We start from the raw sequence: 16,994 nt of genomic DNA on the forward strand, positions 1-16,994 counted from the left end.
CCGGCTGTGGTTCTCTGGGTGTAAGAGAGTACCTTTAGGGAGATGGGCTCCCTGCTCTGCCAAGCAGCTTTGTTACAAAGTGCCCTCCGGTACTGTAGCTTCACCTTGCTCCCGCACTTCAGAACAATGCTGGTACGACTTTCCCTCTGAAGGATGCTGTGGCTGTCGCATGTTCAGGATTTTATACAATGCTGTTACTTTTAATCTTGCACACTCATCCTTCTGTAAAATAGTACTTTCCCTGAATGGCTGATGCATGCTGTTACCATTCTTCTAAATGGTCTTGCTACATTGCTAGGTGGTGCTCATTTATTGTGACGCATGTAACATGCTTTTCTTATTCTCAGATGTGCTTGCTCATCCCTTGGAGTGATGCCACAATACCTCTGTTCTAATGATTGGTCTTATGAAGCAATCATCTTGTGATTGGTGCTTTTCTACTCACTAATTTTCATTAGGGTGGATTTATTTTAACTTTTTTTTATGTTACATTTTTAATGTTTACCAGTTTTAAAGCTTCTATGCTTACTCGGTACTGTGGAAGATGCTCCATGTTTTTAGTGGTGTGGGTAAACACATGTCCACATAGGATGTTATGCTGCGATCCTCGATGTTGTAGCACATTGATTGTCAACCTTATACACGTAAAGAGCTGCATGTGTGGCCCTCTAACCTAAAAAGGGAAGCCCACTACCTTTACTTTTGTAATAAAATAATTTAGTAACTAATTACATCTGCACCCTCCCCTCTACATCATTCATACCAGCTTGTCCCCACACCTTTCAGCCCCCCCCCACTTTCTCAAAGTTTCTCCGCATGCCATCAGACCATAAAATGCCCCCTCAAGCTTGCAGATCCCACATATACACTAAACCACATTTTCAGCCTTTTTCTACTCACGGCACACTGAACAAGATGCCAAAATTGGCAAGGCTCGCCATGCAGATATTTTGTATGGAGAGGTTTTATCTTTATACATTATCCCACATTGTAGTGCCCTTTAGATCACATTATGTCACACAGTGTCCCCAGTTCAGTGCCACACTCCTCAGTCAGGCTCAGACTCCTGCTGCAGCTGCTACAGTCGCACCACTTACGTTCACGCTGTGTGAGTGGTGCGCACTCCTGGGCGGGTCATGTCTTTTATGTGCCTGGCCAGTGTCACTTCTGCGCCGCCTAGCCCATGTAGACCTGGAGGCTACAATTGTCCATCACTAGTGTAGCATATACCCGGGGTTATTAACCCCTTTGCTGATGAAGGTTTTCTCACCCTTGTGCTGAGGTAATTTTTTCATATTTGCACTCGTCACATTCTAACATCAATATCAATGATTTTTTTTATGCTGTACCCATGCAAGTGATACCTTTTTTTTTTTTTCAGAAGCCTTTGTATTTTCAGAAAATTCTATTATACTTTTTACTCATTCTAACACTACAACATAAATTAACCTAACTGGCCAAAAAAGTGTTGTTTTTTTTATACTGAAATATCAAAATACTGAAATATCAGGAACAAAAAGTAAATGTGACTCTTTTTTTTTCACTTCTAATATAAACACCACAAAGATTTACTCTTGTGGATCTTGTTTCACCAATAAGTCACCTTGTGTAGTTTTTGGGAAAAATAAAATAAAAAATGACACTTCAAATTAAAATGCATTTTTTATTTTTTTTGCTGTCTTGATATAAATACTTCCTCTGTATAAAAATAATATAGTAGCCCAACAATGCCTACCATTTTATAACCTAGACCACCTACTGCATTAAGGGAATGCTTCTTAGGTGGACGCAGAAGCACCTACAGCTGCGTCTGTTGGCGGTTGACCGTCTGTGACTTTATGCAAATGCCAATACAAAACCCTTCCCGTGTTTACATCTGTGTCTGAATGTGCAAGGACTGAGATGCCCACTTTCAGTGTTTGTACACGTAACACCATCAAGTGCAGTTTCTCTGTCCGAGTTTGGCACCCTATGTGAGCGGTTTATCGTCTGTGTATACATCCTCTTTCACCGACCACACACTTGCGGCACTCCCACAGTGTTCTCCCCAGAAATTACCCAAAGCAGGATGGCAACGTGAGGCAGCCTTGGACTGTGGACGTTGGGGCAGCCCACTGCAGACCCCCCCACCCAGCATCCTAACCTGGGGCAGGAAAGAAGCAGGCCTCCACTGCAGTTTGGGCGGAAGGGGCGACAGAGATCCTCCCTCTGGCGGGGGTGGCCCCAGTGCACTCTGCAAAGCTTTCGTATCAAAATGTGTGTGTTATCGGTGAGCATATATCATTTTGAGTGTATGCTTTTGGACTCGCACATTATGTACTATATTTTTTTTCTTATTTTTTGGAATCGCTAGAACCCCCGCCCCCATTTGATCCCTTTTATAAATCATGCTGTGCATACCAAATGAATGTAAAGCTTTCAAGGGCAGTATTGGATAGACAATGAGATTGAACCTCCATTTTGTAAATCGTGTTGTTCTCTGCAACAAATATTTGTATAGTGCGAGTACATTGAGACTTCCATAGCCAAAGGTGAGAATCTTGATGGCCGTTAATAAATGTTGTAAAAAATATCTTTTATTTTTGGTTATATTAAAAAAAAAAAACTAGACAAGGATGTATGATTTGATCCAATTCGGTTAATTTTGTCACAGTACCAATATATTATATAATGGTTATCCTTAAAAACAATTCTGTCCTTCCAAAGCATTATAGCTTTTGTCAAACTTCCAAGAAATGTCTGTAGGTTTGCGATGCACAATCAAAGTTTCTACATGCTCGTGAAACGCATTATCAGGGAATGAAAGTGCAATTCCATTCCCTGAGGAAGGGGGCATGCGCAAGTGAAACGCGGAACAAAGACTATTGCAGTGGTTCTCAAACTCGGTCCTCAGGACCCCACACAGGTCACGGTTTCCAGGTCACCCAGCAGGTGCACAGGTGTATTCATTACTCGGTGACACATTTTAAAAGATCCACACGTGGAGCAAAGTATTTTACTAGTGATTCTGTGAGGAGACCTGGAAAACATGCACTGTTTGGGGACCTGAGGACCGAGTTTGAGAACCTGTGCTTATTACCATAGCTCCCTTTTGGGAGGACTTTGAACAGTGCACAGCTCTGTGAAGCACAGCTCATCACATTGAAAAAGTACCATAAGTTACTGTTGCTACTACTATGAGACGTGAGAAGAACACTAGGGATGAGGTTGGTCAAAAAAAATCACCAGACATTTCTGAAACACAGCACCCACATGGAACAGGTAATTAATCCCAGAGAGACGAACATCAAGGAAAAAGCGTTTACCAGGTACCATGATCATACAAACCTTTCATCGAAGCACCCACTAGAGAGTGGGATGCCACAATTATACTTTTCTCAACTATCGAGTCTGGCTTGATTTTGTGGATTCCTTCCTTTTTGAATGATGTCACCTAGCATTCAGGCGCTAACTACAACTATATACAGATTTTTTTTTCTGCATATACCTACTGACCATGAGGCTATTTGAAACCAATTAGCCATGATATTTGTCACGATGTCTCCATGACTGTTCCGTGCCGTTTCTCTCTTTACAGAAATATTTTTTTTGAGTTTGTGTTATGGCTGTAGAGGAGTATAACTAGAATAATATAATTTGAAAATTGACTGCATTTTTATTGTTGAATCATTTTATCAATATGGCATACATTATAATGCTGATTGTTTGTTTATTATGGTTTTTGCATGTAGTTACCATTGTACCAACATATACATTGTTCTGAAACCTAACCTAAATAATTTACACCACATGAACACCTGGGAAACATTCTATCTGCAGTTCCTTTTTAAGTGTTTTTACGATTTTCCTCTACCAGATTCCAGCCCACATCTCTAACACAATTGCTATCACATATAATTTTTAAACAGCAGATCTGTATATTGTGACAAAAACACTAGAAATTTTATCAAGGGGAGATATATATGCCCCAGGTCTTTTATCTTCTGTCTGATACACAGAAGCTGATTAGCAGCCTCGATTAGCAGACCACATCTGATAAAGGGTGTGTCTGTCTCTGTTGTCAGTCTCTCACTGCCTGGGGAACAAGTCAGAGGCCTGTTGAGTGACACCCTGAATACTGAATGTAAGTGCTGTACTAAAGACGTTAGGTCCTTCCACTCTGAAAGAGGGAAACATTTTTTTTTTGTTATAGCTGAACAGGCCAGGATTTACTTTTACGTGTTGTTTATTTTTGTGCTACTAATGAAAATAGCTACGGTTACATATACCAAGGCCCCAAACTGATGTACTACTACTTGGCTGCTACATGACAACATATCTCTCTCTCCCTCTCTCTTTCGACTCCCCCCCCCCAATGTCTGGATCTCCTCTAATTAAAAAATCAAATAATATGAACACAAAACATCACTCCCAGGGCTTCTTACTGCAAAGAAATCGCTCATCGAAAAATGCTCAACCCAACGTTGTTCTTCTGTCTTTGCAGTCAGATTGAAATGAACTGAAATGTTGTTTTGAGGATCTTTTGCAGAGTGATTTCTCTCCAGTATGAACCTCCGGGAGTGCCATCAGGAGGTGAGGTGTTAAATGTATTTATACATGTATGTATATACAGTTTGTATGTTTATGTAAAAGAAAAAAAAATATTGCACTTGGGAGATGGTGCTCATCAGCGACTGAAATTCATTACTGGGCTATGGCTGGACAGGTTCAGGCAGAGGCAGAGCTTTGTCCCAATTTTACCATCTGCATATTGAGTAGAGATGTGTGCCGATCCCCGTGTTTTGGATCTGTATCTCCTCGTGTTTGTATTTCGATTGGTTTTTCCAAAACCGTCCCTTGCATGTTTTTTGTTTTTGGGTTTTAGATCTGTATTTTTTATCAAAAAATTATAAAAGCAGCTAAAATCACATAATTTGGGCTTTGTTTGTTCATACAGTATCATTAACTCCAATAACATTAATTTCCACTAGTTTCCAGTCAATTTTGACCACCTCACAGCTCACAATATTGTTTTCATTCAGTTTAGGCCCAAAATTTGCACCAAGCTAGCTAGCTGGCTGACTAAGCTAAGCGGCAGCAGTGGGCGGCACAAACAGGTGGCAGTTCAACTTCCAACATGGCACATCAGGAAAAAAATGTTTTTATTATTCAAGAGGCCTGAGAATCTTTGCAAAGGATTATTTAACAGTCAATTGTTTTGGAAAGCACTCTTCCTGGTCCCCTTCTGGGATGAAAATCCACTCCCAGCAGCAGAAGCGGGCATGGTGCTCAAGGATTCTTCTGGGGCAAGGACTGATGTGAATGAGTAAATTATTTTTTGTAAATGCCACCCCTCCTCCCTGATAAATTTACTGCAGAATCAAAACATGAAATTATATTTACTACCAATCAACCCTTTCTGTCCCTGCCATCATCTACATACATATTCCAACATTTTTTTTATTGCTAATTTTGTGTTATTAATTGTAAAAGTTTCCACTTGGTGTCACAAGATTTTTTTATGAATAAGAAGAAAATAACACACTGCACTACCACTAACAGTGTCACAATATATTTTCCGAATACACTGCGTTTCCCTAACAGTGTGACAATATTTTTTACGAATACACTGTGTTTTCCACTTAGTGTCACAATATTTTTTTACGACTACACTGCGTTTTCCACTAACAGTGTGACAATGTTTTACAAATAGAACTGCATTTCCAATAGCATTGTGACAATATTTTATATAAATAAACTGCGTTTTCCACTTATAGTGTGACCGTATTTATTATACACTGCGCTACCACTTACAGTGTCACAAACAATACGTGTATGAATATTACACTGTAGTCTGACAGGCAGCGTCACAGTAATAAAAAAAATAATAAATATAGCACACTGGGGCACAGCACAAAAAATATATATATTAGTTTTTTATTAATTATATTATTTATTAGCTTTTATTTTTTTATACACTAGACACCCTTGGATGAACAGAGCAGCCCCTGCCCCTGGATGGACACAGAAACCCCTGGATGGACACAGCAGAAACTGCCCCATATGGGACACAGCAACCCCTGGATGGACACAGCAGACCCTGGATGGACAGATAAGCCCCTGCCCTTGATGGACATAGCAGTCCCTCTTGGATGAAGCACAGCCCTGACAGCCCGGGACTCAGCAAGCAAATGGCGCCGATCACCGTGGGGAGAAACTTTTACACAATCCAAAAGCCGCGAGAATCAGACAGCGATTTGATGACGTGTTTTCCCGCCTGATTGGATCTCAAAGCGAGGCAAAACAAGCCGGACTCTGATCTCGCCTTGGAACTGGAAGTTCAGGTGGGTTCGGTTCTCAGGGAACTGGACCCGCTTATCTCTAATATTGAGTGATGCTAACTTATGGGTCACCTCAGGGCTGGATGGGTGAAGAGATGTAAGCAGTATTTGTAGGCTTTTACTTCTTTAAACCAATCAATCACCATAAACATGAATGTAATTCTATATGCAACATGTGCCACCAAAAACTTATTTATTTTAAGTAGGTTTATTTGTACAGTGCAGTTAGTTAGTGTAAGTTACTGGAGTTTTTTTTTTTTTTTTAGTATTTATATTTACACATTTGTTCTGCTTTAAAAAAAACAAAAAAAAAACCTAAATAAAATGGTATTTGTACAAATAATTTAGCGAATGCAAATATCTTTTTCTTTTTTTGCTTATAAGGCTTGTCTTTCTTTTAATGATTATATGAGTTAAAGCCACAATACTGTAATCTTTTCCACTGCAATTGCCCAGGAAATGGATAAGTGTATATTTTAGTAGCATATGATACAGTAGGTTTTGGGTCCATTATTTCGTGTAAACATTATTTTTCACCTTCTAGAGAATAGCAGATGACTGTCTGGTCTTTAGTATCACAGTAAGTGGGTCATCCCTTTATTCCATTGGTGCAGATGCCTCCTATTATATTTCATTTTGGTGATACTGACTGGACAGGTCAAAGTGGTATAGACAGTGTTACTGCATTGGGGTCAGAGTCAAACTGGCCATGAATGGGTTATTAAAACAGTATGCCATTCATGCCGTGCTGGGGATTAGTAAGGGAAATGCAGCTTATGTGTCAAGACAAAGCTTGTAAAAGGTCTTTTCACAAACTCCAACACACGTTTTCTCCCGTCCCTCCTAAACATCCTGCTTTGTTAAATAGAGAGATGAATCTCTTCCACAGAAATCTATTAACTCCAGAGCAGTTCATCATTGTTTGAGGGCAAAGGACTCTATTAGCATCTGAAAGGTTCGCGCTTCCCATAATCTTGTTCCTACAGGAGTCTGGGAGCGGCTGAAGTACTTCCGTCTTTACTCTGCGAATAGGTTTCACTTCATGGCTTTCTGAAGCCGGCGAAGATCACAATGATTGGCTGTAGCTCAATCCTATTGTATGGTTTTATTCTCAACGCTAACATTCGGCAGGCATGTTGTAGCCTATAAGATGCTGCTTCATTGGAGGCAGATTTCTATCTGTGGTTGATAGCCGCTATAAACTCTTTTATCTCAGACACTTGTACTTTATGCATGTTGGGGATTGAAGAGATCTTCACTGTAATTTTCCCCTTTACAATGGAAGTCAACAGTTTGTAGGAGGGAACTGTATAAACGGGCATTGTGAAGTAAGTTGTCTGCAAACAAAATAGTTATTTGGTATGGCAAACCCATTATTGGATATTAATATGTGTCACATCTTGTGAATTGCTAATACAATATACTTGAAGTATCTGAAGTGATGATACGGTGTAATGGTTAGCATTACTGCCTCACAGCACTGAGGTTGTGGGTTAGATTCCCACTATGGCCCTAACTGTGTGGAGTTTGTATATCCCCCCTGTGCTTGCGTGGGTTTCCCCCGGTGCTCCGGTTTCCACCCACAGTCCAGAAATATACTGGCTGGGTAATTGGCCCCCCAACAAAATTGACCCTAGTGTGTAAGTATGTTTGTGTACATGTGGTAGGGAATTTAGATTGTAATCTCCACTGGGGCAGGGACTGATGTGAATGGACAAATATTCTCTGTAAAGGAGCTGCGGAATATGTGTGCGCTATATAAGTAACTGGTAAATAAATAATACCTGATCTAGACAGATTGTTGTATACATACATACATGCTTGCTTGAATGCAAGTTTGAACTGTTATTTTACATAATTTGCTTTACATTTTTGAGCTTTTTGACCCACATTAGTAGATATTTAATCATTCTCTAAATATTGTGAAATGCACTTTAGTTTTTGTTGAGAAGGCTTTCAACTAAAATATTCTAGCTAACATTATATACCTGTGTATTTTATTAAGCCTGCAGCGATAAGTCAGTGTAACGCTAAGCAATTATACTTTCATAGCTAAGCAGTGTCTATAACATTCAAGTTTAGTGAAGTGATAGTCCGCTGCCTGGTTATGCTGGCTGGATTTGCTGATTCACACAGGTGCTTTGAAATTGGAGTCTATCAAATATATAAAAAAAAAATAGCCTATGGATTATTTAATGGAATTCTGAATTTTAAAAAAGTGTCTTATTAAATAATTTTGCCATTTCATTATATCCTGAAATTGTGATCGTGAAAGGGGGATTGTGGAAGTAATTCTATCATTACAATCCTAATATTATTTTTTTTACATGTCATGAAGGTTTTGGAATTCTTTTTGTTTGCTCTCCTCTCTCAGCTGCACCGCAACACACACACACACACACACACACACACACACACACACACACACACACACACACACACACACACACACACACACACACACACACACACACACACACACACACACACACACACACACACAACAATGCAGCTAACCCCATCCAGTTGTGATGGCAGTGTCGGACTTTCCTCCAGCCAGTGTACTAGTTGTGGGTGGGTCGCCCTTACACACATACAGATGCCCCGCTTTCATACACGCACGCAGGGGGAGCCCGTCGGTTTCAGTAAGTGTAGGGCGGACCGCAGTGAGTGCGGTCCGCACTACTCAGTAACAAACATGCCGCCGCCGTAGTATGGCAGTGTGTCTGTATTAGCCGCCAATGAGAATCAGACAGACTCTCTTCCGGCTCCCACAGTGCGTGATGGGAGAGACGTCATGACATCTCTCCCTTAGTGCCGAGTGGGAGGACAGAGGAGCGGACAGTGGCAGGAGCGGGGATTCAGGTAAGTATATTGTGTGTGTGTCCTTCTTTTATATATGTAAAGAGCACTGAATAGGGCGAGCCACTACTGGGGTCACTGTATAAGGGGACTTCTGGGGGCACTGCATAGGGGGAACTACTGGGGGCACTGCATAGGGGAATAGCTACTACGGGCACTACTGGGGGCACTGCATATGTGGAACTACTACTGGGGGCACTGTATAAGGGGCACTGCATAGGGGGGCCACTACTGGAGGGCACTGTATAAGGGGCACTGCATAGGGGGGACCACTACTGGGGGGCACTGTATAAAAGGCACTACTGGAGACACAGTATAAGGGGCACTGCATGGGGGGGCACTGTATAAGGGGCACTACTAGGAGCACTGCATAGGGGGGACCACTACCAGGGCACTGCTGAGGGTACGGTATAGGGGGCACTGTATAAGGAGCACTACCGGGGGGAGGGGGGGGGGATCTTGCTGGCTGTATTTATTTGCCTGTTGCATTCATGTTTTATAGTGATAGAGGTGTGTGTGTGTCTGTGTCAGTCAGTGTGTGTGTACCCCGTCATAGGCTGAGTGGTATTTATTACTGTAGTGGCCCTAAATCCTGTGTAAGACATCTATCTCTGTGTCTCTCTCTCTCTCTCTCTCTCTCTCTCTCTCTCTCTCTCTCTCTCTCTCTCTCTCACTGTGTCTCTCTCTCTCTCCTCTCTCTCTCTCTCTCTCTCTCTCACTGTGTATGTCTCTCTCTGTGTGTGTGTGTGTGTGTGTGTGTGTATATATATATATATATATTATATTATATAATACATTCCATAGACAAAAAACCTTTAGTTTCACATGTCCCATTAAGGCTTCTTAGATTTGATCTGAAATTTCACAAAACCTACTGAATTTCTCCCACTCAATCGAAAAAAAGCCTTAATGAACGTGTTCCTTGCACAATACAGATATGGTATGCCATCACATTGTTAACTGCAGATTCGGCACTCTCACAGAATGGTGGAGCTGCTAATTCACAGAATTGTATGCTCATTGGAATACACACATGCAATCTATGCAACTGAGGTCTGAGCAGTTATGTGGCTCCTACACATAACTGCTCATATGTGCCCACAATCTTCCAATTCGGTCACCACAACAATCCCGCTGGGTTGCAACATTCTTCTAAATCCCATATATCTATCTCATTTAGAATACACATTTAGCTCCCTAATTGCTAAAACTATTATACGTTGTCTGTGCATGTACACTTTCTTCCCCTATATGCCTCCATGCTGCTCTATCTTCCCTGTACCACTGCCTTCCCCCCCAGCCACACCGCTCTATCTTCCCCTCATCCTTGCCACTCTTTCTTCATCCTTCTGCACCACTCTATCCCCCCACCCGCACCATTCTGTCTCCCCCATCCACACCAATTTGTTTTCCCTATTGTTATGTGTTATCCCATTTGTGCTAGTCTGTATTCTCTTATCTGCACCAATCTGTCTTTTACCCATATGTGCTGCTCTGTCTTTCCGGGTTCATACCACTCTGTACCACTCCATAAATATCGCTCTGGCCCCCCAAACCGTGCCACTCTGTCTCCAACCCCATCCGCACCACTATATTCCACCCATCTGACTCACTTTGGTTCCCCCATCTCAATTGCTTAATCTTCCCCCTCTCCACGACCTTCTGTTTCCACCATCCACATCGCTCTGTCTCCTCCCCCCATCCACCTCACTCTTATCCCATCTGCGCAGCTCTTTCTTCTGCTTAGACCTCAGTTGCATTGTGTATTCCAATGAGCACACAATTCTGTGAATTAGCAGCTCCACCATTTTGTGAGTAACAGCAATATCACTCTTTGAGAGTGCTGAATCTGCAGTTAACCACAGGGTGTGATGGCATACCATATCTGTATTGCGCAAGGAACACGTCCATTAAGGCGTCATTGCTTTTTTAAGTTTGAGTAGCAGAAATTCAGCAGGTTTTGTGAAATTTCAGATCATGTCTGAGAAGATTTAATGGGACATGTGAAACCATAAGGTTTTCGTCTATGGAATTTAATTTCTTTTTTTTATAATTTACTAACCATCAGGGATGGGAGCAGCAAATCGGGCCACCTGCAGGTGAGAAGGGCAACAAAATGGTACACTAGTGCTGGTAGTGGAAGGGACAGCACACAGGAGGTGTTTCGGGGGTGCAGAGGCAGAGACGGCTGCGGGGGACAGGCTGTAGGCGTGCAGGGCAGTGCACAGTGGCAGCAGCGGGTTTGTGGAGCAGTGGCAGCAGCTGGGGACGAAGGGGCTCTCTGGCACTGATGGTCTTAGCCCTGAACTGCTTCTTAAGGTCCCTACATACAGAACAATGTGCTCACGATGCAATATCGTGATCGATTTTCCTTGAAAACTCCCTGGCACTCCAGGACGCAATAAGGTGCTTTAAAAGCAGATTTTGACATAAGAACTATCGTGCAAGATTTAAAGATAGCTGACTGCATGCACCGGTCAGTGAGATCCATGATGCAGGCATCTGTGTTAAAAAAATAAAAATATTCAGAGATGCACACACAGATCAGTACAATCAGTCTGCATGCATCTGAGGAAAAAAAACAATAAGACACAGTTGCATGAACTGATCAGTGAAATCAGTCAATGCATCTGTGTTAAAAATAAATTGAAAACAAATGTCATTTTTTTTTTTTTAAATGGCGTGTCGTCGTCCCCTCCCTCCTCACTAAAGCACATCCAGCTACGGGATTTTCACAGCCGGTCCTGGTTGTGAAAATACAGGGGTCAAACGACATAGAGTTCCCCTGTATTTAGCACAACCAGCACCAGGCTTTTCAGAGCCAGTCCTGGTTGCCAAAATACAGGGAACAAAAGAGTTGGGGGTCCCCTGTATTTTGCTCAACCAGCACTAGGCTCAGCTGAGCCAGTCCTGGTTTGGGAAATACAGGGTACAAAAAGTGTAGGGGTCCCCTGTATTAAGCATAACCCTTTCTAGCGGGGTGTGTAATGCCACAGCCGGGGGAACTGATAGCTATAACCTGCACCCCTGGAGCTGTGGGTGCCGGGTTGATAGTGTAGTGCAAAGAAAGATTAAATAATATTGTCTTTTGCAGGGAAACTACAGGTCCCAGCAAGCCTGCCCGGCATGCTGGTACTAAGAGAACCACACGTACCAGCATTCAGGGCATTACAGGCCTGCTGGTACCTGTAGTTCCACTGCAAAATAAATATACAAAAAAGACATTACACACACACCATGAAAGTACAAGTTTATTAACACATACATGCACACTCACTATTTCAGATACTCACCTAGTATCCTTGCATGCATCAAAACACAGATGCCCGCACGGTTCAGAGCGATCTGTGCGTCAAGCACCTGTGATAAAAGACACAGATGCATGGACGGATCAGTGAAATCCATCCGTGCATCTGCGTAAAAAAAAAATTAAAAGTATTAAAATAAACAAACAATGGTGTGCCCCCCACCCCAAAGCTCAGCCAGCCCCAAGCTTTGGAGACCCAGTACTGCTTGTGCTAAATACAGGGGACAAATGACGTAGAGGTCCCCTGTAGTAAGCAGAACCAGTCCTGGTTACCAAAAAAGGGAACAAATGACGTAGGGAGTCTCCTGTATTTAGCGTAACCAGCTCTGCGCTCTAATCTGGTCCTGGTTCTGGAAATACAGGGTTCCCCTGTAAATTCCTGAACAAGCACCAAACTTTTTGTAGTGGGGGGGTAATGCCACAGCCAGGGAAACCCTTTTACCGGGTCCCCCAGCCAAAGCATTACCCCTGTCCACTAGTTAGACCAGCCTGGGGATCCCTGGGGAGGTGGGGACCCCCCAATAAAGGGGTCCCCCTCTCCAGGGCACCCCAGATCTGGGATGATCGTCCAGGGCTATCCCCGGCTCCCCTGGAGCGGTGGGTGCCGGGTTGATCGTATATAAATGTGGTGCATAAGATTTAAATTATTGTCTTTTGCAGTAGAACTACAGGTCCCAACAAGCCTCCCCTGCATGCTGGTACTTGGAGAACCACAAGTCCCAGCAAGCGGGTACCTTTAGTACCCCTGTAAAAGATATATTAAAACAATCCGTGTTCTATTTCTATTTTGATATTTTATTTTCCTGCACCTTCACCTGGGAGGCAGCAGCCTTTAAGCTCTTTTACATGGCTGCCGCCTCCCCGAGGACTTCCACGGCGACTTCACCTGGAGGGCAGCTGCATTTAAGCTCCTTTACATGGCCGCCGCCCATCCAGGACTTCCCCGGCGTCTTTTTTTCTTTGGCAGCTCTTCACTGCTGCCTCCCCGCCGTCGGACTGATGTGCTGCTGCCTCGCGCTGGCTTATATAAGGCAGGCGCGGGGTTGATGACGTTGCGGCGGCCATCTTTGAATTTACAATATGGCGCTGAGGCGCCGTTTTTGAAATGGGCGCGTAAGTAGTAAATTACTTTAGCGGTTCTCACCATTGAAGTCAATGGTGAGAACCACTCATTGGCTGAGAGGCGGAAAGCTTGCCTCTGTCAGCCAATGAGCGTTCCGCATCAGGATTTCTATGGTGAAATCCCGCAGCGGAGCAGTCATTCGGGTAGTACTGTCTTTAGAGGACAGTACTAAGTTCGGTGGTGCACGTAACAGTTTTATATATTTTTTTTAATAATCCTGGGGATGCTACATGTAACAAAGAGGACCATGATCCACGCATAGGAGGAGGTGAGTATGGATTTTTTTTGATAGTGTGTGTGCATGTACAGTGCCTTGCAAAAGTATTCACCCCCTTGGCTTTTTACCTTTTTTGTTACATTACAACCTGTAATTTTTTTTTTTATTATTTATTTATTTTTATTTATCTGAATTTTATGTGATGGATCTGCACAAAATAGTCTAATTTGTGAAATGAGAAAAATATATATAAAAAAGAATCTTCATAAATAAAAGTCTGAAAAATGGAATGTGCATATGTAATCACCCCCTTTGCTATGAAGCCCCTCAAAAGTTCTGGTGCAACCAATTACCTTCAGAAGTCACATGATAAGTGAAATGAAGTCCACCTGTGTGAAATCTAAGTGTCACATGATCTGTCAGTATAAAACACACCTTTTCTGAAAGGCCCCAGAGGCTGCAACACCACTAAGCAAGAGGCATCACACCATGAAGACCAAGGAGCTCTCCAAACAAATAAGGGACAAAGTGGTTGAGAAGTACAATTCTGGGTTGGGTTATTAAAAAAAAATAAATAAATAAATAAATCTTTGATGATCCCCCGGAGCACCATCAAATCCATCATCATCAAATGTAAAGAATACGGTACCACAACAAACCTGCCAAGAGAGGGCCGCCCATCAAAACTCCACAGACCGGGCAAGGAGGGCATTAATCATAGAGGCAGCACAGAGACCAAAGGTAACCCTGAAGGAGCTGCAGAGTTCCACAGCAGAGACTGGTGTATCTGTGCATGTGACCACAATAAGCCGTACACTCCATAGAGCTGGGCTTTATGGCAGAGTGACCAGAAAAAAGCCATTACTTAGTGATAAAAATAAGAAGACACGATTTGAGTTTTCCCAAAGGCATGTGGGCGACTCCCCAAATGTATGGAGGCAGGTGCTCTGGGCATATGAGACTAAAATTGAACTTTTCGGCCACCAAGGAAAACGCTATGTCTGGCGCAAAGCCAACACATCCCATCACCCCAAGAACACCATCCCCACAGTGAAACATGGTGGTGGCAGCATCATGTTGTGGGGATGTTTTTCAGCAGCAGGGACTGGGAAACTGATTCGAGTCGAGGGAAAGATGATGGATGGTGCTAAATACAGGGATATTCTTGAGCAAAACCTGTTTCAGTCTGCCTGTGATTTGAGACTGGGACGGAGGTTCACCTTCCAGCAGGACAGTGACCTGAAGCATACTGCTAAAGCAACACTCGAGTGGTTTAAGGGGAAACATTTAAATGTGTTGGAATGGCCTAGTCAAAGCCCAGATCTCAATCCAATTGAGAATCCGTGGTCAGACTTGAAGATTGCTGTTCACAAGCGGAAACCATCCAACATGAAGGAGCTGGAGCAGTTTTGCTTTGAGGAATGGGCAAAAATCCCAGGGGCAAGATGTGGCAACCTCATAGAGACTTATCCAAAGCGACTTGCAGCTGTAATTGCCGCAAAAGGTGGCTCGACAAAATACTGACTTTAGGGGGGTGAATAGTTATGCACACTGAAGTTTTCTGGTGTGTTGTCCTAAATGTTGTTTGATTCACAATATAAAAAAACACAACTTCACAGTTGTAGGCATGTTCTGTGAATGAAATGATGCACACCTTCAAACAATCCATTTTAATTCCAGGTTGTGAGGCAACAAAACATGAAAAATGCAAAGGGTGGTGAATACTTTTGCAAGGCACTGTATGTTTTAATAAACTTTCAACGGTGTGTGTCTTGTGTTTATTTAAATTTTTCTTTTGCTGTGGTACCTGCAGCCCCGTAATGCCCTGCATGCTGGTATTTGTGATTCTCCAAGTACCAGCTTGCGGGGAAGCTTGCTGAGACCTATAGTTCCACATCAAAAGACAATATTTTTACTACTGTCAATCGTACCACACTACATAATCAACCCGGCACCCACCGGTCCCGGGGATAGCCCCGGGCTATCAGCCTAGGCCTGGGGTGCCCTGGAGAGGGAGACCCCTTTATTGTGGGGGGGGGGGTCTCCAGCTCCCCAGGGATCCCCGGTCTGGGCTAACTAGCTGTCAGGGGTAAAGCTTTGGCTGGGGAACCCAGTGAAAGGGCTCCTCTGGCTGTGGCATTAGCTCCCCCACTAGAAAGGGTCTGGTTCTGGTAAATATAAGGGAACGTCGTTTGTCCCTTGTATTTTGGCAGGACAGGTTCTGAATAGCTTTGTGCTGGTTGTGCTTAATACAGGGGACCCCTACATTGTTTGTCCCCTGTATTTAGCACAACCAGTACTGGCTCTGAAAAGCCTGGTGCTGGTTGTTCATTTGGGGAGGGGGCCACAAAGTTTTTTTTTTTTTTGGTTTGTTTTTTTTTTTAAACACAGCAGCACAGGCGGATCTCACTGATCCCGTCCGTACATCTGTGTTTATTTTTTACACACAAATGCATCACTGATCTCCCTGATCTGAACCTGCATCTGTCTGTGCACGATAGATCTTGTGTTGATGTCAAAAATGGCATTAAGGTGCCATTTTTTAAATGGGTACTGCTGCCGAACTCTGCAAAATGGCTGTCAGGGACTGGATCCTCTTGGATCCAGGCTTGCCGCCACCACAGCACCATCGCCGACATGTCCCGCAGCCCGCACTGCCACTGGGTCCTGCAGCCCGCACCACTGACTGGTCCCGCCGCCAACGCCCGCACAGCTAACGCCCGCTTAATCCCCGGGTCCCGGCCGCAGCTAACGCCCGCTTCCTTCCCCGAGTCCTACCACCCACAAAGGCCAGCCATCTTGGTGCACCAAGGTGAAGCCACAGTGAGTACACCCCCGCGTCTGAGGCATCTTCTGAGGCTGCGCAGCAAGTTTAAGCTCCCTATCTCTACAATAGGGCATTTGTGAGGTAATAGTTTAAAAACTGTAACTTTCTCTGTTTCCTGAATCCCAAAAGGCACTACCCTGGAACATTAGCTACCTAATAAAACAAACCCTAAGTCTAAATTCCTCCCCTACCCTGACTTATGCATTCCAAAATATCCCCCATAGACTTCAGCACAATAGTGGTCTAAACTGACAGTTGGAACTTTAGATTACTCCCAAATCCTCATTATTTATTTTTTGTATAAGTTGTAATTAGTTATACTGAAAAGTCAGCCATAG

General features: G+C 43.3%; 1 protein-coding gene across 3 annotated transcripts in view; it reads left to right on the forward strand.

Annotated features, from left to right (window-relative positions):
• DENND1A (DENN domain containing 1A) overlaps positions 1-16,994 on the forward strand; it is a 742,523-nt gene that overhangs the window by 36,738 nt on the left and 688,791 nt on the right. The gene's annotated exons all lie outside the window — the stretch shown is intronic.

Source organism: Taudactylus pleione, unplaced genomic scaffold (genome assembly GCF_031769625.1).
Source record: "Taudactylus pleione unplaced genomic scaffold, aTauple2 ptg000009l, whole genome shotgun sequence".
In the NCBI taxonomy this organism is placed as follows: Eukaryota; Metazoa; Chordata; class Amphibia; order Anura; family Myobatrachidae; genus Taudactylus; species Taudactylus pleione.